The sequence below is a fragment of the Dasypus novemcinctus genome, chromosome 26, assembly GCF_030445035.2.
Source record: "Dasypus novemcinctus isolate mDasNov1 chromosome 26, mDasNov1.1.hap2, whole genome shotgun sequence".
In the NCBI taxonomy this organism is placed as follows: Eukaryota; Metazoa; Chordata; class Mammalia; order Cingulata; family Dasypodidae; genus Dasypus; species Dasypus novemcinctus.
In genome coordinates this window covers 32,760,197-32,786,995 of record NC_080698.1, presented here as the reverse complement: position 1 = coordinate 32,786,995, position 26,799 = coordinate 32,760,197, and the positions used below count along the sequence as shown (strand labels likewise).

At 42.6% G+C, this 26,799-nt stretch overlaps 1 protein-coding gene across 17 annotated transcripts in view; it reads left to right on the top strand.

Moving 5' to 3' along the window:
• FOXP1 (forkhead box P1) overlaps positions 1 to 26,799 on the top strand; it is a 528,438-nt gene that overhangs the window by 399,791 nt on the left and 101,848 nt on the right. Inside the window, exon 1 of one of the 17 annotated variants that reach the window (XM_058288486.2) lies at positions 23,382 to 23,602. The exons of 12 other annotated variants lie outside the window; for them this stretch is intronic. The gene's annotated coding sequence lies outside the window, so the exon portion shown is untranslated. Of the gene's footprint in view, positions 1 to 23,381; positions 23,603 to 23,895; positions 24,449 to 26,799 lie in introns of those variants that run through there. 4 more of the 17 variants (XM_058288485.2, XM_004482042.5, XM_004482040.5 and 1 more) reach the window with 4 other exon arrangements.

Below are 26,799 nucleotides of genomic sequence, written 5' to 3'. Positions count from 1 at the left end.
GAAAGTATCTGGCAAGACAGATCTCAGTATTTCAGTCCTGCCTCTCATTGACTGACTTGGGGAAATTAGAGATGGCTTCTTTAGACTGGGATCGCAGCATTTATCTCTTGACCAGCTAGGGACACTGGAGAATAGAAAAGGTACTAGCTATTTCACATTCTCTAAGGATAAAATTAACATGTGCCCCCCCCCTCTCTTCTTTTCTTTTCTCCAATAAATTGTATAGTAATGATGTTGGTATAGTATATTGTCACATGAGGGAGAATTAGAAGATTCCTTATTAGGCAAGGTTCACAGATGTCCTTTATATGGAATTAACTCACAATCTTAGGTAAATTGGAACTGCAGGGGCAAAATCAAAGAGAGGACAGAGTTCTCCCTTTTCCCCTTGCCAAAGGACAAAAGATGGGAGAGGGCAAATGTCAAAATTAGACATTGATTTCAGGCTTATGGCTATGAAGAATACAATTATGAAAGATTTTGATCTGACTTTTGAAGTTCAGGTTTTAGAATTGTTGGCTAAGTAGTCCAAAGAATTAGCCCAGGCTTGGGATACAAAGGACCCATGTTTGAATCCTGACCTGCTCCTATGACCTTGGGCAAGATCTTTAACGTCTCCTCTTCTAGTCTATACCTTTTTAGAACCATCATAACTGATACCCCTCTCATAAGCTTATGGTAAAAGACTTAATGAAAAATGGAACATAGGCCAGAGCTTTCCATATGACATAAAATAAACATAACTCATAATGGTACCAGAACTTGATTGAAATGTTTATTCTGATTGTAAAGTATCAGTTAAAAATCTTTAGCCACAGGATTCCACTAAACTTCAGCTGGAGTTTCATAGAAATAAGAGAAGAAATTAAATTTTGGCATGCTAAATATTAATGGATTGACGTAAGAAAGCTAAACAGAAAGAAGAAAAGTAGCTCCATGCTGTTGATAAGCTTGACAAAAATCACATCAGCATAGAACTGATGAATTTGGATAAGGTCCTTGGAAGGGATAAGCAAGCCACTAATGCAGATGACTATTTCATGTCCAAATCCACATGTTCAAACAACTATTAATTTTTAAAAATCATTTTATATAGAAGGAACCAAAGCCTTAATAAAATAGTGTTAACACTGTTTGAAGGAAGACTAACTGATTAAAAACTTAAACTATTAAAATAGTTTGGTTGGTCACAAAAAGTGCTTTCAATCAATGTAGTTTACACAGTAGAAATTTGAAATGAGCCACAAAGAAGAGAAAATTTTATTTCCCTAGAATATACAGATTACAATATATTGTGTATATATAGACAGATGTGTCTTTTATATGTATATATACACCTATGTGTACATACATACAATATGTATATTGTATTGTGTACACACAATATATATGATTCACAAAATAGTTGCTAATGCATTTTTAAAATATCGTTTAGGACCAGACTCTGTGCAGATATGGTTGTCATACTTGGGCAAAGTGGACTTAGAAAAAAAGAAAATAGTGTCAGATTCAAATTAAAGGGAGTAAAGGACCCAAGGATCAGGAATTAGTACAGAGTTTGTGAAAAAGAGTATCAAAACAAAAATTTTAAGTGAAAATCCACTGGGCCAAGAAGTCTTAATCCTACTATCATCATGAGAGCTTGGGAGTATTTTTGATTTTTTTAGGATGAAAATGTCTTAAATTCTCAGGGCTTGGTGAAAAGACACTTTATTGAATTTCAAAGTGATGTTGCAGGCATTCTTCGATGGGAACCTTGTAAATTTGAATGAAAATAAAAGAAAAAAGCATATATGGTAAATTGAAACATAGTGACCGATGTATGGCTCTGGCAGTTTGAGAATAATTGGGGTTGACTTGGAGAATACTTTCCAGAATGGTATCACATGAACCAAGATTTGTGACTGCTATCATGTGCTTTGTAATTTGGTGTTTCCCTCTTGCTGTGCTTTTCAAGGTTGATTGGAAGTATTAATTTAACTACTTCCTAATCTCCTTGTGGAAAGAGGTACTATATTAGTCAGGACTTTTTTGCAGGCAAATGTCAAAACCCAAGTTAGACTGGACTGGCAAGTGACTGGGGAGAGGGGGAAGTCTGTTGACTCACAGGACTTGAAAGTTCAAGGGTTAACCTGGCTTCAGACACAGCTGGAATCAGGACTTGGACTATCTTTCTTCTCTGATGTGTGTGTGTGCGGTACCTCTAATGTTCTCCCCTTGCTAAGGCTAGATGACTTCTGACGGTCCCAGATCCACATGTTTTACATCTTAGCAACCCTCACAGAAAAGAGAGTATCTCTTGCTGAGTAATTCCAACAAAAGTCCCTAAATTGATTCAGTGACTTTAGTTATTTATCGATAGATCCAGGGTACATAAGGAGTAAGTTCTTGTACCTCAGATTTCCTTTCAGAAGATGGAGGTTTATGGATGCTATCTGCACATTTTACCCTACAGAATATTAAAGAGAGTGACACATATCTTAGTGCTGCTTGAGTAGAAAAAAGCGTTCCTCTAAGAGTTCAGTCCCAACCCTGCTACTAATTGTGTCTAAAGTTGCAAGAGCAGTTATAAATAAATTTCCCAAGACTCAGTTTCCATACCAGAAAGCAGAGAAAGTTGGCATAGTATATTTCTCAGGTCCCTTTCAGCTGGAAAAGTCTATATTTCAAATTTAAATTTCATCTTTGAAGTGGTTTTCATAGCATGCCTGTTTTCATAGACTGGTGTGATTGATTGATTGAGTGATTTTAAAGATTTGTTTATTCCTCTCTCCTTCCCCCTGTTGTCTGCTCTCTGTGTCCATTTGCTGTGTGTTCTTCTGTGTCTGCATGCATTATCCAGTGAAACTGGGAAACTGCGTCTCTTTTTGTTGCATCATCTTGCTGCATTACCTCTCCATATGTGCGGCAGTGGCAGTGTGGCTCTCCTTGCAGGTGGCCCCCCTTGCGCGTGGGGCGCCCCTGTGTAGGGTACTCCTTGTGTGGCAGGGTACTCCTTGTGCACGGCAGCACTGCGTGTGGGCCAGCTCACCACAGGGTCAGGAGGCCCTGAGGAACGAACCCTGGACCCTTCATATGGTAGACAGGCGCTCTGTCAGTTGAGCCACGTCCGCTTCCCAGACTGGTATGTTTTAACTCATCAGCACTGTCTGACAAAATGTTCTGCACTGACGAAAATGTTTCGTGTCTGTGCTGTCCAGTATGGTAGCCACTAACACCTCATTGTTGTGTACTTGAAATGTGGTGTGTCTGAGGAAGTGAGTTTTAAATGTTATTTAACTCTAATTTAAATTTAAATAGCTACATGTGACTAGGGTCTACCATTTTGGATACCGGCAGCTCTAGTTGAATGGCTGAAAAGGATTACATGGATTTTACAAGAATGAAATGCGAATGACTGTGGAAGAGGACTTAAATCTTGGTGTCCTCTGCCTTTGGTGAGCAGTACTTAGATGTATTTTTCTTTCAGCATTTAGCTACACTAAGAAGCCCTGTTCGTTCCAACAAAAGCAGAAAGACTAAATGTGTGCCTACATAATTTCCCCAACGCCCCCCAAAAAAATATTTTACACTTTGGAGGTTGATTATTTTATTTTTTGTGCTTCCCCATGTATCTACCCTGCCAGGTGGTGTGAAGAAATGGAAAGAATGCTTAATTAGGAGTCAGAAATTTTGGGTTCTGTTCTTGGTTTTGCCAGTAACTACTTAGTCTTGTGACCTTTGGCTAATCATTTTCACTTCCTAGACATCAATTTTCTCACCTGGAAAATGAGGGGGTGGGATTAAAATGATCTCTAAATCTATTCCAGATCAAGGTTTCTGTGACTCTAAGTCCTTTTCTTTGTTCTTGTGGCCTGTGTGGTGGCTGGGAGTGCCTCTTTGTGTAGTCACTAGGTGTGTAAGCACAGGTGATTGGAAGAACTGGGGAGAGGCCTTGGACCATTTATACCTTTGACCTGTAGAGTATTTTAACACTTTACAAATTCTCAGTGGTATGAAGGAACTCTGAGGAAGGTCAAGTCCTGCTTCAGTATCATTCAGTGTTCTAATTCAAGATAAATGTAGAAGAAAGTGAAGAACAGGTGGCAGTAAATGATGCGAACATTACATTGTTAATTTGCTTTCAGCTGGGCTTGTTGTGCTTCTTCCAGAGTTGAAATTCTTGTGGGTGTACAGGCTTTGGAGAGAATGTTGGAAGAATGGGCAAATGAAGAATATTAAGTGAGGGACAAAGAGAAAGATTGTTATCCTAAGTGAGCTTGGGAAATTGGTTTGTCAGGTAAAACCTTAAGTACTACTAACTGCTAGATAAGCCTGAAGAAAGAAATTCAGAGATAAGACTTTTATTTGGGCCCCAGGCAAATTAGGGTTAAGGAAAGATGTTTGGAGTGACTTCATCTGTAGAAGGTTGGATTTTGAAGGAGGAGATGAATCACAAATGAAGAGAAAGAGGAAGGAAAGAACATTGGCCAGATTTGCAAAAGCAGGTAGGAGGATTTGAAGTGTTCCAAAGGACAGTGTGGTAGGATGTGTCAAACCAGTACAGAGGAAGAGAAGCATCAGCTGGGACTGAATAGAAACAAGATGTTTATTTGGTGATTTAATTTTGATGTTCAGTAGTGACATGTGATAATTGTGTTTTTATCATGTGAGGATTCAATAGAGTTTAAGCATTTATTGGTCATGCTAATGAATTCCATAGTTAGTAAAATAGCTCCTAAACCCTGTCTCCATAATATTCTTCAAACATGATTGTACCTTGTAGCTTTATTTTTATTTTTTAACTGGCTATCTTTATGTATGGGAACAGTCATCTCCAGAGATTCATTTTCATTTCAAAAAACTTCTAAAGGTGTTAATTGCATTTTTCAAAACTCTTATATAATTATTTAAAATTATTCTACAGACATCATAGATCAGAACTTTTCCCATTATATTACCAAGGGACATTTATGATCTGTTTTAGACAGTTTGATTTATACATTCAGGAAACAAGAATACAGAAGCAATTGCCAGCTTTTAATTTGGATATTTCTATAGCCGTGTCTGTTTTTGCAGAAAGGGGAGAAAAAAAGCCAGTGGTCAGGCAGGTGTAATCCACACTAGCAAGGCAAGAAAAAGAGGTACAAAGTGTGATATGGGGATCCTGCTCTGAAATTACTAATTAGTATGTTTTGCACATGTTGTTCAATCTTCCTGGGCATTATTTTTAAATACTGGTTCCAGGTAGCTGAGTGCCTGACTCTGAGTGAGTTACTCACATTTTCTCTACCTCAGTTTCCTTATATGTAAAATCTGGAATAGTAGTAGGCTCTTCTTACCTATTTGGATGGCTATTATTAAAGAAGGGGAAAATGACAAGTTTTGGTGACGATGTGGACAAATTGGAACTCTCGTACATTGCTGGTGGGGATGTAAAAGGGTGCAGCCACTGTGGAAAACAGTGTGACAGTTCCTCAAAAAATTAAAATTTAGAATTACCATATGACCCAGCAGTTCCATGCTTTTAAGTATACAACCCCAAAGAATTGAAAGCAGGAACTCAGACAGATTGGTGTACATAGAAGTGTTACTGACAATAGCCAAAAGGTGGAAATAACCCAAATATCAATAGATAAATAGATAAATAGGTGCTGTATCAATACATGAAATACTACCCAGCCATAAAAAAGAAAGAAGTTTTGATACATACTGCAACGTAGATAAACACAAAAGGACAAATATTGGATGGTCCCACTTACATGAAGTAACTAGAATAAGCAAATTCATAGAGACAGAAAGTAGATTAGAGATTACCAAAGACTGGAAGGAAGGGAAGATGGAGGGTGATTGTTTAATGTGTTTGGTATGAAGAAAAATTTTGGTAATGGATGGTGGTGTTAGTAGCAAAATATTAAGAGTATCTTTAATTCCACTGAATTGTGCACTTAAAAATGACTAAAATGGCAGCAGACTTGGCCAGTGGATAGGGCATCCGTCTACCACATGGGAGGTCCACGGTTCAAACCCCAGGCCTCCTTGACCCGTGTGGAGCTGGCCCATGCGCAGTGCTGATGCGCGCAAGGAGTGCCCTGCCACGCAGGGGTGTCCCCCGCTTAGGGGAGCCCCACGTGCAAGGAGTGCACCCATAGGAGAGCCGCCCAGCGCAGAAGAAAGTGCAGCCTGCCCAGGAATGGTGCCGCACACACAGAGAGCTGACTCAGCAAGATGACGCAACAAAAAGAAACACAGATTCCCGTGCCGCTGACAACAACAGAAGCGGACAAAGAAGACGCAGCAAATAGACACACAGAACAGACAGCCGGGGTCTGGGGGGAGAGAAATAAATAAATAAATCTTTTTTAAAAAATGACTAAAATGGGAAATTTTGTTATGTTTACCTCGATAAGAAAACAGTAGGATCTTCACAAGGTTATGATAAATATTAAATAAACCTTGTTCATTTGTATGTGCAGGAACATTCATTGGTAAAGTACCTTTCAATGGGAAGTGGATTTGGCTCAACTGATGGAGCATCTGCCTCCCAAATGGGAGGTCCAGGGTTCAAACTTAGGGCCTCCTGACCTGTGTAGTGAGCTGGTGCATGTGCAGTGCTGATGTGCACAAGGAGTGCATGCCCCACAGGGGTGTCCCCCGCGTAGGGAGCCCCATGCTCAAGGAGTGCGCCCCGCAAGGAGAGCAGCTCTACATAAAAAAAGCGCAGCCTGCCCAGGAGTGTCACCACACATGGAGAGAGCTGATGTGGCAAGATGATACAACAAAAAAGAGACACAGATTCCTGGTGCTGCCTGACAAGAATGTAAGTGGACACAGAAGAACACACAGCAAATGGATACAGAGAGCAGACAATGGGGGGGGGGGGGGGAATAAATTTTTTTGAAGCTTAAATGAATGAATGAATAAATAAGTAAAAAAAGAACCAGGTACTGGTGCCAGGGGGTCAGGAGGAGCCCAAACTGACTGTCCTGTCCTCTCTCAACCTTTCAGTCTGGAACAGATGACAGTTGTGAAGAAGCCCTGGCCTGAAACAGGATTTGAAAATTAAGCAATAACAACAGCGCCTTAGTTTAGATGCTGTGGGACTTTGGCACATGATCAGAGCATTTCTCAGATGATGCGATTTGAGGAATGTAGAAGTGACAAAAAAAATTGTGCTTGTCAAGGGAGGATGAGTTCTTTCTTTTCTTTTTTTTTGAGGTACCAGGGCTGGGATTGAACCCAGGACCTCATATGTGGGAAGCCGGAACTCAACCACTGAGCCACATTGGCTCCACTGAGTTGGTTTTTTTGTTTGTTTGCTTGTTGTTTTTTTGTTTTGCTTTTTTAGGAGGCACAGGGAACTGAACCTGGGACCTTTTGTGTGGGAAGCAGGTGCTCAACCACTTGAGCTACATCTGCTCCCAAGAGTTCATATTTTCAGCCAAAGAATCAAGATTAATAAAAGGTCTCAGGAGGCTGAAATTCTGAATCACAACGACAAAGACAGCCTTTAATGGGAGTTAATGCCGAGTCCATACAACTGAGCAAGTGCTGATTGAAGAGCTCCAACTTAATAGCAATTCATGTGAAAATTAGTTAGGGGATGATTATAAAATCAGTAAGAGCCAAATGTGACATGATGGGGGTGAGGGGACCAAGCACTGTAGACTACCTTAATACAATAATGAGGAATGGAGTCTCTGGCCTCCTCTGGACTGGTCCATTGACACTTGACCGGCTGTACCCATTTCTAGGCACTACATTTGAAAAGGGTCAGAGGCAAATCAGAGTGGAAGGCCTTGAGTATGACATATCAAACATAGCCTATGTGTTTTTAAAAAACAAGAACAAATCTAGTGCTCGAGGTTGGGGAATTACACCAAGAGCAGGGTCTGGATGGCGGTAGGAAGGGGCAGGGTGGGTACAGCACAGAGGCGTAAGTGTTTTACATGTAGTCTTTTATTTTCATTCCTTGGCAGTAAGGTGGTATTGTTCCCATTGTATAAACAGAAACATTGGTCATGGTAGAGGTTATTTAACTTGTCCAAGATCCCACAGCTAAAAAGTGGTACTGCAGAGCTTCACATACTCTTTTTTTAATTGCTGTGTATGGTACCACTTCCTATCAAAGGAAGCTTGGTTGAAGAAACGGGCTATTTGATTAGATGAAGAAAGATCAAAGTGAGCCATGATGAGGGTCTTTAAATGCTTGAAGAATACTTTCTAATACGGCAGCCACTACCTCCATGTGGCCACTGAGTCAAACTGTGGTTAGAGCCACATGTTGAAATGATAGTATTTTGGATATGTGGGGTTAAACCAATATGTATTAATAAAATTATTTTTACCTATCTCTTTATGCCTTTTTTGAATATGGCTCCTGGAATATTTTCATTTATTTTATTTTTTTAGGAGGCACCAGGGATTGAACCTGGGACCTTGTACTTAGGAAGCAGGTGCTCAACCACTGTGCTACACCTGCTCCCACTCCTGAAAAATCTGAAATCACATGTATAGCCCACACTTTATTTCATTTGGTCAGCTCTGCCCTTAAGAGTTAATTAGCAGTTTAGGTAGGAGAGGCAAAGCAGAGACCTCTGTGTGGATGTAATGAGAGGGCAGCGTTGTTACTGTGCATGGGTTAAATAGCATCGCCTCGTGGGTGGAACTTGGACCATTGGTCTGCGGTTCCCAGAATCCGGGTACCCAGAGAGCAGCAGCAGTTCCACCAGCTGTAGGTCTTCTGCTTCTGAGAAGAATTAAAGTGGCCGCTCTCCATGACTGTTCATTGGTTCTTGGTCTCTCTGAATTGTGAGTTGTGGCCTTTCTCTAGTTTTCCCTAGTCCTTCTTAACTGCATCATTCAAGAGGCTCTGGGGGCAGAGAAAAAACGAACAGATGCCCCTTGGGCAATGTAAATCCAGTTTCAGGATGTTCTGATATTGGGGACACCCCCGGAAATGGGTTTTCTTGCCCTTTCAGTCTTATCGCCCTTCAGAAAGATTCTTTCTTTAGCGTCCCAAATAAAAGATGGGTGATTTTTTAAAAATCAGCATTGTTTCTACTTTTAGGAGATGTAGCTATGTTGGACTAAGGGACCAAAGTATACCCACCCATAAAATTCTAAAGTTATTTGTTTAATCTCCGAATCATAGTTTATATTTCATTTGTGTTTTAAAACTTCCAAAGGATCTGATTGTTGATTGCTATATATGGAAGTACATTTTTGCCATGTGAGGTCAAAAAAATCATAAAATCATCATCAACAATACATATTATTTTGGCCACTAGTTTGGCTGTATAGAGATGCTTCTATTGCTATTTCTCAGTAAATGTTTATTGTACATATAGTGATGCTATTATTTAGAATGTTCTTAGTTACCTCAGGTAAAGAAAGATGAAAGAGTACAAGATTTTTCATTCTGAGCTTACAGTTTAGAGAAAATGTATGCATGAAATATAAGCAAAATGCCAAAAATAAATAAAAGGAAGAGAGGAATAAGGAAAAAGAAGAGAGAAGGGAAAAAAAAAACAATAATTTATTCATTTGCTTGTAAATTCATCAAATACTCGGTGGGGACTACAATCAGTAAAAAGATACAAGGCACTCTTTCTGGCATTTGATAAGTTAATTTCAATATTTGATGGAGTACTAAAATGATTGGCACAGACTGTAAATGCTGAAGAAAGTCAGGGATGTGGCACTGCCCCAAAGTTCATGCTGTGAATTGGAAGGTGGCTAGGTTAGTGGCCTTTTCCCCTCTCTCACATTTGTGTATCAGCTATGTATCGAGGAGGATGATCTCGCCTAATAGAGGAGGGGGGTTTCTTTTGTTTAGGAGCGGCTCCCTTCTCCCCTTCTAGAACATTGTTTCACATACTAGATAGAACTCAAGCTGTCCTTTCCCCCCTCTCTTAGGTCAAATGAAAAAATGAATAAAAATGAACAAGAGCCGCCTCATTCCAGTGCAGCATGGCTGCCCTAGGAGCCGAGTGCACTAAGACTAGACCTCATGGTTCAGTGCCTGGAGTCTTGAGACAGGGAAAAGAAATGGTAGTCTTGACTCTGCTGTTTTAAACATTAGAGTTCTCTTTCTTCCCTAGAAATCTTAAAAGAATTAGCACACAAATCCTCACTACTTTGGAAGTTTGCCCCTGAAGGGATATGCCTTCTCTTTTGCTTTTGTTATACTTAATTGTATAATAAAATATCCATGTCAGTGTGATACTACTATAATATTTTAAACTCTTTGGTGACCAAAAATATCTAATGCTTGATCCATGCTCCCTAGTTTTATGCTAGTAGTTCCCTATCCCTGGTTGTATGTCAGACACGCTCCTCCCAAAATTTCAGAGCCATATCTCAGATCCTCTGAATCAAAACCTCTGAACTGGAAACTTTGGAACCAAAGATTGAGATCAGGCCTGGCAAGGAATAAAGAACATCAAACTCTGCAAACATGGGGGGACTGTGTGTGTGTGTTTGTGTGTGTGTATGTGTGTAACTCAGCTGAGGTCAAGGTTAGGAGGGAGTCATGCTAAATATTGGACATGGCATGGGTGAAGAAGAGAGACCATACTCACAAAGAGGAATAATGAGGAATGGAAGAGATGGGTAAATTTTTTAGATGGAAAATACAGGTGAAATTGGGGAAAAGAAGAAAAACCATTTGGTCCCAAAGGACGAGAGGTATATAACATGAATCAAAAGTACCCCTGCCACATCAAATCCTCTTTCCTGGCATTCTGTTCATATTGTCTTCCGTGTGGGCCTTTGCACCTGCTCTCACCAGTGGCTGAAATATCCATGACCACCCAGCCCACTCAAGTACTGGGACATGGCTCTATCCTTAAAGTTCCTTTCTCCGCTTAGGCTGAGGAGGTTGGAGCGCCTCTCCTCTGCTCCCAGCATGCCTCTGTTTCTTTTATTCAGCAGATGATGACTGGTGGTGTGCCATGTGCCCTGTTAGGCTAGGTGCTAGGAATCCAGGGAAGACAAGAGGGGGATGACCAAGTTAAAATACAGGGGGCTGCGGTGGATATGCTTGGTAGCACATTGATGGGGCACCTAATCCAGATCTGGAGGCCTTCTCCAAGGAAGACCTCTCTGGTGGTCAGGAATGAGGCTGGAAAGGCAAGTGGGAGGGCAGTAGGATAGTGGGGAATGAGCCTGCATCCCCATAGCAAGAGTTTAAGAAGTGGGAAGCTAGGGGGTGTAAGATTAGACCTGAAATAAAGGGACCAGATTTATATATCACAAAAATCTCTGACTGTAGGGTAGGAAATGAATCTGAGGGGCCAAAGCTTAAAAGGAAAAAGCATTAAACTGTTCCAAGCAAGAGTCACAGATGGCCTGGACCAGGCTAGTGGCAGTGGAAGGTAGATGACCCAGTTAATTTTTGTGATGTACTTAGGAGGTAGAATCAGTGGGTCTTGGTGATTGATTGGACATGGAGAAAGAGGAGTCAGTCCTGCCATAACCCCAGCTTTCTGCTTGGGCAGCTGGTAACTCCATTTGCTTAAGTGTAGGGAGTTTTAAAGTGGAGGGGAAAAAAGCAATGAGCTCAGTTTGGGAAATAGGACCACAGTCAAGAGGGGTTGTGGGTCAATGAGGATATAGGAAGAGTCATCGTAGCTGTGGGGCTGAAGAGAGAAATGAGACCTTCTCCCACCTTGGATTATTCTGTGAAACTGGAGAAGGGTCAGGTGCAGGAAACACTTGGAACCATGTCATGTGTCTCTACATGTGACATGTCCTTCTTCATTAGGAGAAGATGAGCTACAAGGATAGTGGTGGCAGGACAGAGTTGTGCAGAGAAAGCAGCATTCCCAATTTATTTCACTGCGGACCCCTGCACGCAGGGTGGGCATGCACAGAGGCAGCACACCGAAGTCTGGCTTGACCTCACCATGAACAAGCAGGCCCCAGCCAAGACTTTCCAAAGCCTGAGGCACCGGCACACACTGTTGGTGTGGGGAGAAATGGCATCTTCTATCTCCATTAATTGATTTATAGGGGATGAGGCGGTATAGACTAATGGGCAGGTAATTGAGTTTTATGGAAATTTTTAAGATGTTTTGAGGGTTTTATTCTGATCAAGCTCATTTGCTATACAAGGGAAAAAATCCTTGCATTCCTTTCTTTTCCTTTGATAGGGTTCCCATTTGATATTTTATGTTGGGATGATAAACTGTGGACTACGGTTTCTCCGGAATTAATTCAAAGATCACCAAATTCTTTTCAAGGGAAATGTGCTCAGAGGAAAGATGCAAAGGAGCCTTTTGGCAAAGAAGTCCTTGCCTTTGTTTTTAATCCACATTTCCTCACCATGTGGTGGTCTTAAAAGCACTTTCATACTATTACTTAATTCTCCTTGTAATTGAGATAGGCAGTATGGACAGTACCATTCCAATTTTCATTTCCAGGAAACTTGAGTTTCAAAGAAAGTAAATCCAGCTTCTCACAGTCACCTGGTGTCTGTTGAGCGGACAGCCCACTTCCCTTATTTATTTAGCACATAAGTCCTGTCCTGAACACCCAGAAATGCTGGGGACACTTCCTTGGAGCTCAGGGTACAGGGCCACCAATATGATCTTGCACTCACGATGCTCATTTTCAGGTTTATTCCAGTTTAAAAAAAAAAAATCCAGACTATACAGTGCCCCATGGTACACTACTGAGAGAGTCCTATTCTTTACTGTGGGTAGTGTGGATGCATATTAAAAACTTTGAAAATAATCTTAAAAGCAGCCCATTAGGTCATTAAACTGTGATGCCATTTGGGTGCAAGCTGAACCTCTTTTCAAGGCTTCCCTGAAATAATGATAGCAGAACACCATAAAAGCATAGACTGATGGTTCCACAAAGTAGGTCTAATGTTGGCCAACCTGTAGTTCTCAGACTTGGGGCCAGTCTTTTTTTAGAAAACATGAATGGGTACTTGAGAGCTCAAAATTTAACAAACCACCAAGCGCCTTCACCACAGCCAAGTGATGGACTGACTGATGGAAGCCACACAGCTGGTAACCTTGAGATGTAAAAGGAGCTGCCATTTTGCCTTCTGGAGGTGGTCGGTTCAGGCCCTCAAAAACCTGCTGGATTTAAAAACAAAACAATGTCTTCTTCCTTGTTAAAGGATTAATAGTATAAAACAGAGAGCTTCTGCCCCCCAGTTAAATTTTGGGCTTAGGATCAACAACCACCTACAGCATAGAAAATTAAGTACCTGTTTTTTCTTAGTGTAAAATAACATCTTGTCTTCAGCTATCTCATTATTAACAAAAGTAGGAAATTGAAGGGAACCTGGTAATTTGTAATGATGCTGTCAGGAAATCTTTAAATGCTTACAGTATGCCGAGCACTGACCCCATTTTATCTCATTCAATCCTCATAACAATACTTAGAGAAGTACTAGAATTAGTTTCTCTTTATAGATGAGAAAACTGAGGCATATCAAGGTGAGCAGTTTGCCAAAAGTATAGTCAAGAAATGATGTGGCCAGGATTAGAACCCATATCGGGTTCTCATTTAACCTCTTTGCTAAATATATAGATCAGGTACAAATCTCTGATACTTTGTGTTGCTAGGAGAGCTCTAGCCCATTTGTCTATCTCCCTCTGTCACCAACAGAGAAGGGAGTTCAAGAAGCTCCTTAATCAAGGGAGAGGTAATTCAAAAGAATGATGTGAGCCCTTTGTCCCAGACCAATCTTCCCAATCCCTAATTCTACCATCCCAGTCATGGTACTAACAGTATCATATTCATGTGGTCTGCCATGGTTGCCACTGTGGATTCATGTAAAAAAAGCAAAGAGGCTGTCAGAATGTTGCTTTGGTACTGTCCTAGGCTCCAGCCAGACTGACCAATCAGTGACTCGTGGTCACCTGTTTTCTGGGTGAGTGAAACTGAACCAGTCTCTGTTCTCCCAGGCACAGTTCTTGCTCCCACCCTAGTCTCCAGCTTAGCAAATGGGATTAAAAGCTTGGCACAAGTCACTGGAGTCCCAACTTCCTCCTTACTAGCTCTGAGCTGTTGGGTTTTTTTGTTGTTATTGTTGTTGTTTTAAGGAAAAGAGCTGGCAACATCTCAGTGATTGAATGCCAGCTTCATTTTTTTTTTAAGATTTATTTTTTTATTTGTTTCTCCCCTTCTCCCCACCCCCCCAGTTGTCTGCTCTCTGTGTCTATCCACTGTGTGTTCTGACCACTTCTGTCCTTATCAGCGGCACCGGGAATCTGTGTTTCTTTTTGTTGCATCATCTTGTTGTGTCAGCTCTCTGTGAGTGCAGCACCATTCCTGGGCAGGCTGCCCTTTTTTTTGCGCTGGGCGGCTCTCCTTATGGGGCACATTCTTGCACGTCGGGTTCTCCTACACGGGGGACACCCCTGCGTGGCAAGGCACTCCTTGTGCGCATCAGCACTGCTCATGGGCCAGCTCCACACGGGTCAAGGAGGCCCGGGGTTTGAACCACAGACCTCCCATGTGGTAGGTGGACGCCCTACCACTGGGCCAAGTCTGCTTCCCTGAGCTGTTCATTAAGTCATGTCGACTTGCATAGCCTCAGTGTCTTCTTTTGTTAATGGGCACAATAATACCTGTTTCATAGGGAGGGGCGTTTTGGGGATTAAGAGGAATGGGACCCCCAGCCATCACAAGCTTGCAGTAGGTATTTGGTTTATTCTCTGCCATCCTCTTACCAGCCCAAGCCCTCTGTCATTTTCCCTTTCTTGGTCAAACCTGGTCCTGAGGTCCTGACACGTACCTCCCAGTTTGTCACACTTTTACATCCATTAGTAATTCTGGTCTTTATTTTCTTAGCTATTGTCCCAAAACGGCCTGACTCTGTAACCAGTAAGTGAAGAGGCTCATAACGCCAGCCACTGGGCCCTGCAGGACCAATTCTCTTGCAGCTACTAATATCCAAAGATTGCTAGGCCAGGCCCCTGTGGATACACTGATTAAACATTCACACACATGCTCACAAATTAGGGAAAATGATATTTTTTAAAAACTGATACTCTTTAAAAGTAATAAAAGAAAACTTTATTCACTCTAAGGCAGATATCTGTTCCCCCTTTACAGATGACAAAGTACAAACTAAACGTACTTTTGTGATTTACCAACTTTGCTGGTGACTAGCAGGTGGGTTCAAATCCACACCTCTCGAGCTGCAAAGTCCCGGAAACCTTCTGTTTGTAAAATGGAGGCAAGAGGAACCCTGTTTCATGGGTTATCATGATGGTGATGAGATCATCTATGGCAGGGCTTTGTAACTTCAGGAGGCTGGCGAGAGGAAAGGTATACAACTGCAGGTGCTGCTGTTACACTGTACAAGCCAGGGTTGGCATGAAGTAGAGAGATGGGCGTAAAGAGAGAGAACAAAGTTGGAGGGAAGAACAAGTTAGTGGAGCCGTGGAGTGGTGAATGGATGCAAAAGGGTGTTGGCAAACAGTTAACCACAGAGCTCCCTGATTTGAAAGCTCTGGCCTCTGTTGGGTGGTGTCATTACATAGATGTGTCCTGACCCATCTCAAAAATTGGACATCATTGAATTTAATTAAGATCAATTAGACATCCTTCCTATTGTTCAAACACAATGCTGTATTTGTTTGAAAAGAGGGAAGTTCTGTGTGACCTGAAAGCTTCCTGCTTCGTATACTCCTTTTCCTCATGAGGGATGAAATGCCATTTAAAATAATAAAAAGTAAATAATTGGCCTGCGGGCTGGACTACATACTTTCTGTGTGTCTGCAGGTTTTTTCCCCAGACAAGGGGTCTAATATCTCTGAGATGTTATGCTAACTTCCAAATTGCCCTTGCAATCCAGCCTAAACCTGGCCTTGTGCTTCAGCCAGAGATGGAAAAGACAGCCTCTATCCATGGCCACTTGACACATACACTTGTCCTCCTTCATCACTCATTTACAGAATGACACAGAAAGAAACAAGCAATGGCTCGAGGTTGGACTGGGAGTCAGAAAATCTTTTCACTGGAGCAGGCATGGTTGAGAGAAGAAAAAGGACAAGTCATAAGTACGAGGAACAAAGTATGTTTGGGTGGCAGATAGTTTTGGAGTTCTTATATGGAGCCCCCCCTTAATCCACAAAATCTGAAAGCATGTATGTGATTTATTCTCTGGACCACACATTGTTGATGTTCCACACGCTTTCAGCCTAGAGAGGATCAGAACGAGGACTTTGGGTGGTTGATGTGTGTTTTCCAAAAAGCTTTTTTTTTTTTTTTTTGTTCGTTTGCTTCATTTTTGTTGTTGTTGTTTGCTGATTACAGTTGATTTAATCATGTCCAAGATTCCTGAGCTCTAAAATCCTGTTTATATTTTTAATCTTCTTCTTGCTAGTCTTACATAGAACTTTAATTTTAAGTAAGAAAATAACTAGAGATTGGCCCTCATAGCATAAAATGCAGACTCGGTACAGGATAAGCAGTCAGTAAAGATAAACCATAGAGATTACCTCCATCCCTCTCTTTGTTTAGGTAAAGTGTGTAGGCTCAGAGAAGTGAAGTGAATTGCCAACAATCACACTATTAATTAGTGACAAAATCATTTAATGGAACCCTAAGACATTTCTAGTACTCTTGTAGGATCCCAGGGTTAAGCAGAGTGCTTAAGGCCATTCAGGATTAGAAAAGATCTGCCTATCCCTTTTTGCCCTCTTGGGTGAGTCCCAGTACTTGAAACTGTTTGGAATCTATAGTTTTCAAAGAACATGAAGTAGAGACTGACTGCTGTCACCTTGAGCCATGCTGCATATTCTCATCCTTAGTTTTTACAAACCTACCTTGTCTTCCCAGCCTCCTCCTCTCACTCCTCATCCCCAAGAACTGGCCTCATAACTTTATTTTCTTTTTTTTAGACATCTGGACCTTGTATTTGGAAAACTGATGCTCAGCCACTGAGCTACACTGGCTCCACCGAGTTGGCTTTTTTTTTTTGTTTTTTTTTTAAGGAGGTACCAGGGATCAAACCCAGGACCTTGTACGTGTGAGGCAGGCACTCAACCACTTGGGCTACATTTGCTCCCCTCGTAACTTTTTTTTCTTAGATTTATTTATTTCTCTCCCCTTCCCCCCTCCCCGTTGTCTGCTCTCTGTGTCCATTCGCTGTGTGTTCTTCTGCGTCCGCTTGCATTATCAGGTGGCACCGGGGAACTGCATCTCTTTTTTTGTTGCATCATCTTGCTGCATCAGGTCCTCCATGTGTGTGGCGCCAGTCCTGGGTGGGCTGTGCTTTTTTTTTTTTCATGCGGGGCGGCTTTCCTTGCGGGGCACACTCCTTGCACGTGCATAGCCCGGCACTCCTTGCAGCAGCACTATGCATGGGCCAGCTTAACACACTTGTCAGGAGGCCCTGGGGATCAAACCCCGGACCCTCCATATGGTAGGCGGATGCTCTACCTATTGAGCCATGTCCGCGTCCCCCCTCCTAACTTTTTTATAGAAAAGAAGGCAAACCTTAGACTTGTATATGGTAGCTTTTAAAGGTAGCGGTGTGTGTGCATGCGTGTGTATAATTGTTGAATGTTAGGGAAAGAAGAGCCATAGAGGGCAATAGGGCCCCAGAAGATGCCTTCCGTGCAGCAGCTTCTGTGCCACGCATAGTGTGGAAGGCAGTTGTCTTTGGAGGGAATTCCACAGCCCTGTGCGGTCTTCCCAGTATAAGATTTATTGTCGGCTGGATTGGATGTTCTTTTTAAGAGCATTTACGCAGCATCTAAAGCACTGTCAAGAGTGCTACTTCCTGAATGCTTTTGAGGTTGCAACTGCTCAGCGTCATTTTCCCGTCTTGGAGATATATTTTTGAAATGGTATGCAGGGATTTGTACAGGCCTCATGCTTCCCATTGACACCAGCAGGAGTTGCACTGTGAAACCCTGGCACACTGCTGTGGAAATTTAGCCCCCTCATGCCCAGAAACCTCCACCAGTCTGGCCCCCTATGCGCCAAGGGTTCCTGTAACAAGGCTGGGCGTGGGAGCACAGCCCGTTGTTTCATGTGAATCGTACCAGCAAATCAATCTCAAAGTTAACTGTTTTCTTACTTAAACAAAGGATAGGCAAGAGCTCTTCTTTCACTTTTTTTCCCCTCCTCCTTTTTTATGGATCTGATGAATGCCAGAGGAAAACTTGAACTACATACAAGTCAGCTAAATATACTGTATCATGAAACCTCAGGGACCACTGAAATGGGAACAGTGGCCCATTACTGCTAAAAAGGTGTTTTATTGAAAATGCGCCGACATGCTCTCCCCAGAGAATGAGCCAAAGAAGGCAAGATGCCCGGCAGTAATACAGGTTGTTCTCTTAGGCGACCTAAAATATAGAGCCTGGCACTCCTGGGCTATGAACGAGCAGGCTGTGGAGTAGATGAATGTGCCTTTTTACATTAAAAGGACCATATTTCACCAGAAGCCTCCCCCCACCCCCGTTTTGTTTCAGTGTCTTAATTCGTATATTCCAGTTAATAGTTCATTACACGTCTTTTTTCTCTCTGCCTTTTAAAAAGTTGTCTTTTGAATAAGTTGAGAGGAGAAATTTCCTAATCCCGGCAGGCTCACCAGCAGAGGGCAGGCGTAAAGAAGGTTTTGACACCAGGGAGTGTCAACCTAGGGTCAGAGGAGGGTGGCGACGGGGAGGGAGATGTGTGAGCTTGCTCAGAGGGCAAGAGGGAACACGCTCCCGGTGCCTCTTGGCGGGCCTGCGGCACTGCACAGGTCTCTGGAAAAGCTGACTTTACTAAATAAAGGTGGTCGGCTGCCTTTATATGATATGCAGCGATTTCTACATAATTAAATGTTAAGAAAAAAATTAAAATGTAATTTCATTCCCCAAGAGTCATCCTTTGTTTCCTCTTCAGTGCCCCCAGACCTGGTTATGTTTAAAATCAAGGGTTTACATTTGTGTCTTGGGTGTGCTATAAATGCTGTCGTTCGGTGGGGAAATAATGAATCGTGTTTGGTGGTGATGGTGGTGAAGTTTTTTTCCCCTGGTATCTGAAGCATAAAGCTCTTTGGAAAATGCTCTCTGGCCCCAAAACATGTACCATTTTGAGAACTTTGCACACTTCAGTGTAATCTGTACTAATCTCCTGGCAGAAGCCACTAATAAATTGTACATTATGTTAAAACAAGGGATTATAGTTGTATCATCAATGAGAGGATGATTACTGTCAATTAGATGCAGAGTTAGAACAGGATGCTGCCATTTTTCTTTACGATACGTGATTTTGTTTACCTGTATGTTTTATTAATATCTTTACATTCAGAGTGAAGGTTTTTTTGGAAATTTTTTTGGGGGCGTATGTTTTCATGTACCCATCATATTCATAAGTCACTCTAATGTCGTCATGTCACACCATGTATATATAAATTAACCGGGAACACTGGCATTATAAAATGTTGCATTCAGTGAAGATGCAAATGGCAATTTAGAGGATGTCATAAAGAGAAATTTAAACTCCTGTGGAACAGTGAGAGCTCAGTCTTTTCCCTTGGCCAAACTAGCAGGCGCAGAAGAAAAACAACATAATTAGCTTCATTGTCAACATAGGCATAAGAGCCACATAAACAATATCGATATGGAGCTAACTACATCAGGTCCCTGTAGACGAATGATGTATTAATTTATACTTTTAAGTAAAAGCACTACTTAAATCAAGACAGAACTGTGGTTCCTTGGAGACAAATGTCCAAATCTCAGGAATCGGGCATTGTTGTTGCAATTTAGTTCCTAATTGGCTGCCCCTTGGCAGTCTCTGGAGACGTCAGAAATGCTAAAGTAGTGCGCTCTCTAGAGAGGCAAGCTTCCCTTGGCAAGCGGTGGAGCACAGTGGTGGAGTGAAGAGCCTAAGCTTTATGTTCCTGTTGCTTCACCTTTTTCTCTCTACCCACAGACTCAGCTGGTTGAATCCCCATTCCCTTCTGTCATTTCAGAATATGTTTTGGGTACTCCACTAGATTAATTGGAAAAGGGAAATGAAGTAGGTGTTAATGTAAGTGTTGTTTGGAATAAGGGAACTTGAACTAAAGGTTTTGGCTTCCTAATCATGCAGTTGATTTTTCGACCCATCAGATTGTTCCTCAATTTCGATTTCACTCACTCCGGCAGACCAACTTTCTGGCAACATAGACTGAGATATTAATAGTTTCCTATGAGAACCTAGTACCCTACCTGTTTTTACCTGGGTAGGGTCTCCACACTCAATGTTGCTAGACATATATGAGCAACTGTCAGTTTCCATGTCTTTTCTGTCCTTATGTCCAAGCAGTTTCTGGCAGAGCAGGAGCTCAGAGTATGGGAGCAGTATCTGCCTCTTCCTTTCATATGCCTTACCTCCATTCTCAGTGCTGAATGGGCAGGAACACCTTTCACTTTCCTTTGTGTTCAAGGCTAAGGCTCAGCAGAACCAAATATAATACATGACTTCAGTCCCAGGTGTGTTATTTGGTGGTTAGAGTTTGGTGTGGGATCATAGTAATCTGTACTTAAGTGCACAGCCAGCTGCACAATGGACTCATTTAGCAACTGACAGGTTTCTTAATATGTGGTGTTTGAACAAGAGCTGTATCTGTTGTGGGTGTTAGGATGTGGGCATCAAAAATACTTTTAAGTATGGTATTTGGCATTTCCTTCACTCTTCCTTAAACATTAGCCTTCCCCGCTCCCCAGGGATCCGTTCTATACTTTCGTGGCCTCCCATTTTCTGCAACTGTTCAGTATTTGCTTCCCCTTATGACCTGTGGGTGCTGGGCACGTTGGACTCTTGGAAAAAATGTCACTTTGCTTTTTTAAACCTGTTTCCCCTCTGTAAAATGGGATTGCAGTTTCCGTTTCATGGAATAGTTATCCCAACTAAGTGAGAACCTATGGCTGAATAGCCCTTTTTAAAGCTCCCCACAATCCAAAGTATTGTTGTTGCTGCTGTTACTCCTTTAGTTTTGTTTTAGTCTTTCTGATCCAGCCTTTCCAAAGCAATGTGGCATTCATGGTGATGAATAAATGGCACTGGTAAATCTCCTAAGTCTTTACAGTTTTAGCATTTATATTGTACTCCAGCCATAGAGGTTTCCTGTTCTCAGTGAATCTTAATCGCAGGGCAGGTAGGACCACATAGAAAGGTGCTTGGGAGTCCAAAAGTAACCAAAACAGCCTGGGCATATACAGTTTATCCAGGTTTATCACCGATGGTATATTTCCTTGCCAAGAAATAGTCTCTGAGTCACCCTGTAATCTGTCTGTTTGGAGAGAGGGCGGGATGGACTCCAGGTGGCTTCTGAGTTAGTGTACCAAGCCTTTTCCCTCTCTGTGCTGTCACCGCCTCCCTTATCCAAACCATCAGTCCTTTAAACACCACCTACCCAAGGGGCCTTCCCAGACCTCTACCATCCCCAGTGATCTCCCCTTCTCTGTCGTCCCTGGGCACTTTACGCCACCACCATTCAATGTAGTACTTGTGTAACCACTGCATTGCATCACTCTCTCATTATTTTGTGTAAGGTTCATCTCCACAGCTGGGTCATAAGCGTCTATAATGTTTGTTGTTTGCTTATTGGTTTGTTTGTTGTTTGTTTTGATGTTCCTGGAGACTATTAACTGATGAACACTGTCCAGAAAAGGAGGCGGCCCAACTTGAAAAAACATGCATGAGTTTGATGCATGCCTCCTGAAGAACTTTCTTTAAAGAAAATGCATATTCAAAAGGCACCCCAATTTTGTTCACAGAAATTAAATCTCAAATTATTTTTAGCACCTTGAAAAAAATTACTTGTGTATTTTGAAATGAGCATTTCCACTTTCTCACTGTGCATTAGTTGGCGAAAACTTCCTATATTTTTATTTCCTCCCTTTGGGGCCCTGCCCGCCCTTCCTGAAGGAGCTCCTTGTCTCTTTAAGAGTTGGAACTCTACTGATGGCTTGGGACTTTCTGGCAGATTTAAGGCCCCTCCCCCCCAAAAGAACACCCTAGGTCCTCTATTAAATATTCATGAGAGGGTGGGGTCACATTTTTGTGACCTTAAAAAAAAACTCCATTAATGAATTTATCTGACACAAAAACACTTTAGGGTGGAGAGCCATCTTTGCTGCACCCATTCAACATCTGATCATAAGTTGACAGTCAACTGGCGCTTTTGTCTCTTTTGTAGCCAGATTAATGGGGGGATTGTTTGCTCCGATGACCTTACTGAAATTCAAGTATTTGCTTGATTGGAAATATTATCAATATGCTTTCTGATTCCTAGTAAGCTCCATTAAATACACCTCAAATTGGAAAAGGCTTTCAAGTTAAATTCCTGAGATAACCGCGTTAGGCTTTGTTGCCTCCCCCCCCCCCCCCCCATGGGAGTGAGTTTTATTTAATTAAAGCAAAGTAGGTAATGATGGTTGTTGTCGCTACTTTTTTTCTCGAATATTTTGAGAAAAATAATAATATTAGGCGAGTCTTTACCAAAAAAATAGATCAGAAAGTTTTTCTGTAAGTTTGCACATAGAGAGTAGAGTGTCAGGAGCCGCCGAAATGGACTAAATTAACCAAGCACTTAAATGGTGGCAGTGGAGCCAACAAAGTTTAGGGTGTTGGTGGCTTTTAAAAAAAAAAAACACTATACCCAACTTTAAATAGTTTTAAAGATCAGTGACTATTTCTAACAGAGAAGGTCATCTCAAAGCGCCCATTGAGGGTTGCTTTTGTTATTGTTGCTGTTGTATAAATAAGAAAGGAATTTAAAGAACCATTTCTTAGCAAATTTGCGGCAGATGCTTTCTTCAGCAGCTGTCGTTCTAGAGGGGAAGTGGCTTGGTTCGGCGGCGAGGCAGTTTGGTTGTTATTTATTTCAACCCGGGTGTCGGGTTAGTTTTCCTCTTTTCCTCTGCGCTCGCAGGCACACTTTGACGTGCCCGACTCTTGGAAAGAAAGCGAAAAGGAAAAAAAAAGAAAGAAAGAAAGGCGTGGTGAGGGGCTCGATCCTCGACGTGAAGAGAAAGTTCTCTTGCAAAGGCCGTTTTCTAGGAAAGCGCTCCTGGGCGCTGCCTCGGAGCCCGCGTCCCCTTCCGATTTCAGACAGTCGGGCGGAGCAGTCGGGCTTGCGCCGGCCACGCGGGCTCGCCTCCTCGCCGCTCGGGTTTCTCCTGGAGGTCGGGACAACTCTTTGTCAGTTTGAAAGCCGAGCCAGGCACGCACCCCCACCGCCAGCCCCGACGCGGCAGCCCCGGCCGGAGCAGCGATGCGCGGCGCGCGCGGCCTCCCGGACGCCCGCCCGAGGCAGGTCGCGGGGTTCGCCGCGGCGCCCCGGGGTGCCGGGGGACCCGAGCGCGGCGGCCCCGGAGCGCGGTTCACCTGCCGCGCGGAGGGGGCAGGGGCGCGGGCGCGGGGAGCGGGCCGCGGAGCCCATTGTGTGGGGCGCGGCGCGTTGCGGGGTGTTTAGAGGCGGGTTGTGATTGGTGGAGCAGGGCGGGGCGGGTGGGCGCGGCGCGGCTTGTCAGCCCGCGAGCCGGAGCGCCCCTGCGCGCGTGCAGTCCGCTCGCACCCGAGGCCGCCGGACCCCACGCCGCCCAGCGCGGGCGCCCCGAGGCCGGCTCCGCGCGCCTGGCGGCTACATGGAGTGTGTCAGGTTGGTCCCCCTCCTTGATCTTGGCCGCTTCGCTCTCCGTCCCGGGGCTCCGCGGGGCCCGCGTCGCGGGGCCTCGGTGGGGAAGGCAGGAGCGCCCGCAGGGTTTTTAAGTTGAGTCTTTTGGGCAGAAAGAATAACATCCCTCGCTGTTTACCAACTTGGGTAGGAGTTGCGCGCTGGAAGTGGAGGCGCGGGTGGGGGCGGAGGAGTGGGAAGAGCAGCTACAGGCCTGTGGGTCCTGGAGAGCCCCCACCCCCTTTCTCGCACTCTCCCTCTCTCTCTTCACGGTTCGAGGGTGGGGTGCAGTTCAGAGTTGGAGGAAGTCCTGCTTGCGGGGTTTTTTCTTTCCTTTTTTTTTTTTTTTACCGATTCATTTTCTGCTTATCTGGCCTTCACGCTGCCACTTTGGTAAAGCCTTCGCCATCACTCCATTCGGAGACTTATCTGGGGTGTGATTTATGTCACTTTCAGAGCGTGTGAAATATACAAGGAGCCTTCAGTCAGTGTAACCCGCGTGGATGTTTCTTTGCTTCTGATAGTTTGTTTCTATATCTGTCTGGGCTATTTTCGGCTTAGCTGTTCAAATTCGAGAGTTCACACACAGTAAGGGGGAGGGGGCGAATAAAACCCCAAACCGAAAGGGACGGCCGGGGCGAGTGGCACAGCCCGCAGGTTGAAGATTCGGAGCCCCTGTTGGATTACTTTGTGGGCTAATTAAGTAGTGAGCCGGTTTGGGTTTGCGTTTGGGTTTGGACGTGCAGCAGTCTGAGGAATTACCAGGGGGTACTCGCATCAGAACGGGCTCTGGAAGTAGCTAACTCAACTGTCAGATCTGCATGAAACACGGTCAGTGGAAGCGAGATTTTTTTTTCCCCTGCTAGTGTCGCGATGGGAAGGAGGGGACCGTTTAGGAAGTGGGTGGTGAAGTTTTAGAGCAAAGTACATATAGACTCTTCCTCTTTGGGATTAACTCCTTCAAGGCCTGCCAGCTTTAACTAAAATATCTAATAACTTTAGATTCTTGTCCAAACAGACCAAATGTTCTAATGAAGCCAATTTTAAAATGCAAATCACCCAATTTCCATAGATTCCAACATTCTGAAAGTGACACATTTGGGGGGGGGGGATTAAGCCTGATAACAGGAAATATGAATCATACTATCAGTGACTAATCTGTTTAAGAAAAAAAAGTTGCGTTTATTTCATCATTAGGAAGTCAGTGTTAAGACTTTTTTTCCCCTTCATTTTCTTATTTTTTGGCTAAAAGCAAGTTCCACCTTTCAGAAGCAGCCCTGTTATGCCTTGTTTATTTGTAATCGATTTTCTGTGAGCATTAGGTATGTGCAATTAAAGGTGGTTTTATGTGGTAAAATGCTCAAGCTAGCATGCTAGTGCCTAAGGCCTCAAACATGATCACATTAAGATTCTAGTTTAGGATTTGATAGGCTGCTGTTGTCGATGTTCAAAAGAATACAAAGCTTTCTTGGATAAGACTCATCACTAAAATCAAATGAGGACAGTACCACATTCTCCTAATTGGTACCCTTTGCATACATTCAAAAAAGGTCTACTTCTCTTTCCTGTGATTCTCTGTGGCTGCCTGACACATTTCAGTGAAAAGTGTGTAAAAATGAAACCAAAATACAGACTTACCCAGAGACACTGACTGACTCTAGGATGTGATAGAGCCGAACTGAAAACCGATTGGGCTGACACTTGATAATCAAAGTTGATTTATTGTTCATTAGTACTGCATTAGCCCTTTCAGGCAAGACAGTTATTTGTGTAGTGGCCTGTCAAGAGGGAGACTGCAAGCACCTGTCATTTCTAAGGCATGAGATAAGCAACCAAATATTCAGATGATGCAAATAAAAATACACTGGATTGGGTAAAGGGCCACTCGTTCATAAATTTTTTTATTAAAAAAATTAATTTGGCTTACCACCACCCTATAAGAAAAAACTATTAAAGACTTTTTTTTTTTTTTTTTTTTTTTTTTACTCTAAGGACTACTTATAGAATGAAAGTCATGGGCTTCATATTCTGTTTGCGGGAAGAACTTTCTCTCCTGCCTAAATGTGCAGCTTGCATGACAAAAAAGTTGGTTTGTTAGGGACATGAGAAACATGACATGTCAGTTAATCCAAGTAACTCAAGGCAGGTAGGCTTTCCTGAGTGAACTGACAGTTTGTGTTGTGTTTTTTAATAAACACATTTTGCTAAATGTAACTCTTTTAAGCATGGGTTGATTAAATGAAAATGTGATGACATCATAGCTAAACTATGATAATGTGGGATATACTGTCAAGTGCATTTTCTGCAATGTGCTTCACTCTTGGTTATTTTTTGTTCTCTCCCAGGAAGGGAATGATCTCATGACATGTAATAGAAAACAACCTAAGTGTCAAAAGAAAACAAAATTAGTGAACTTTTGTCTGCAGCCATAGAAACGTGGATTAACTCATATTTTTCCAGAGGAAGGAATGGAAACATTCTGCATGAGGATATATAGTGTATTGTCTCCTCTGAATTTTCATTTGACAGGGATTTTAGAGGCTGTGATCTTAATTAAATCTCAACCAGCTCAAATAATGCATCTAAAGGCATGCAGTGTTGCGTAACCTTGCTCAGTTGGTAAAGCATAAATCATCAGAAAGCTTATGATAGGAATGGTTGTTTGAAAAAAAATTATTTTGTTTGCAGTTAAATGTACCTTAAAAAACAAAACCTTTACCATCACTGCCTTGCATTTGCACATTGTCAGGAGCTGTCACTTGAAAGATAAACTCTTTCATGACAATGACCAGTTCTGCAACTTTTCAGCCAGCCTCCACACAATTGCAAGATACAGTGAAATCAAAATCCAGATTAATTAAAAGGAATGAAATTCCAGATTTGCCTTGGCTAATGTGGCAGAAGTGCTGTTTGAATTACTTTGTTTCTGAGACAATCAGGAAAGAATGTAGTGAGCATCTTCTCAACTTATACTAAAATTTGAGTAAAATTTGAATTGGCAAAAGGGAAGGTTGGAGAAATTCATTTCAAGGTATAGTTGTACGCTAACATCACTAAAGAGAATCTTAAAACTACGTTCTTAGAAATAAGGTGAAAATAGTGGTCAGTTGGAATCCACTTTAGATAGTTTAGTATGATTATTTACTGGAGATGATACAGCAACAGTTGATTAGAGAAGGATA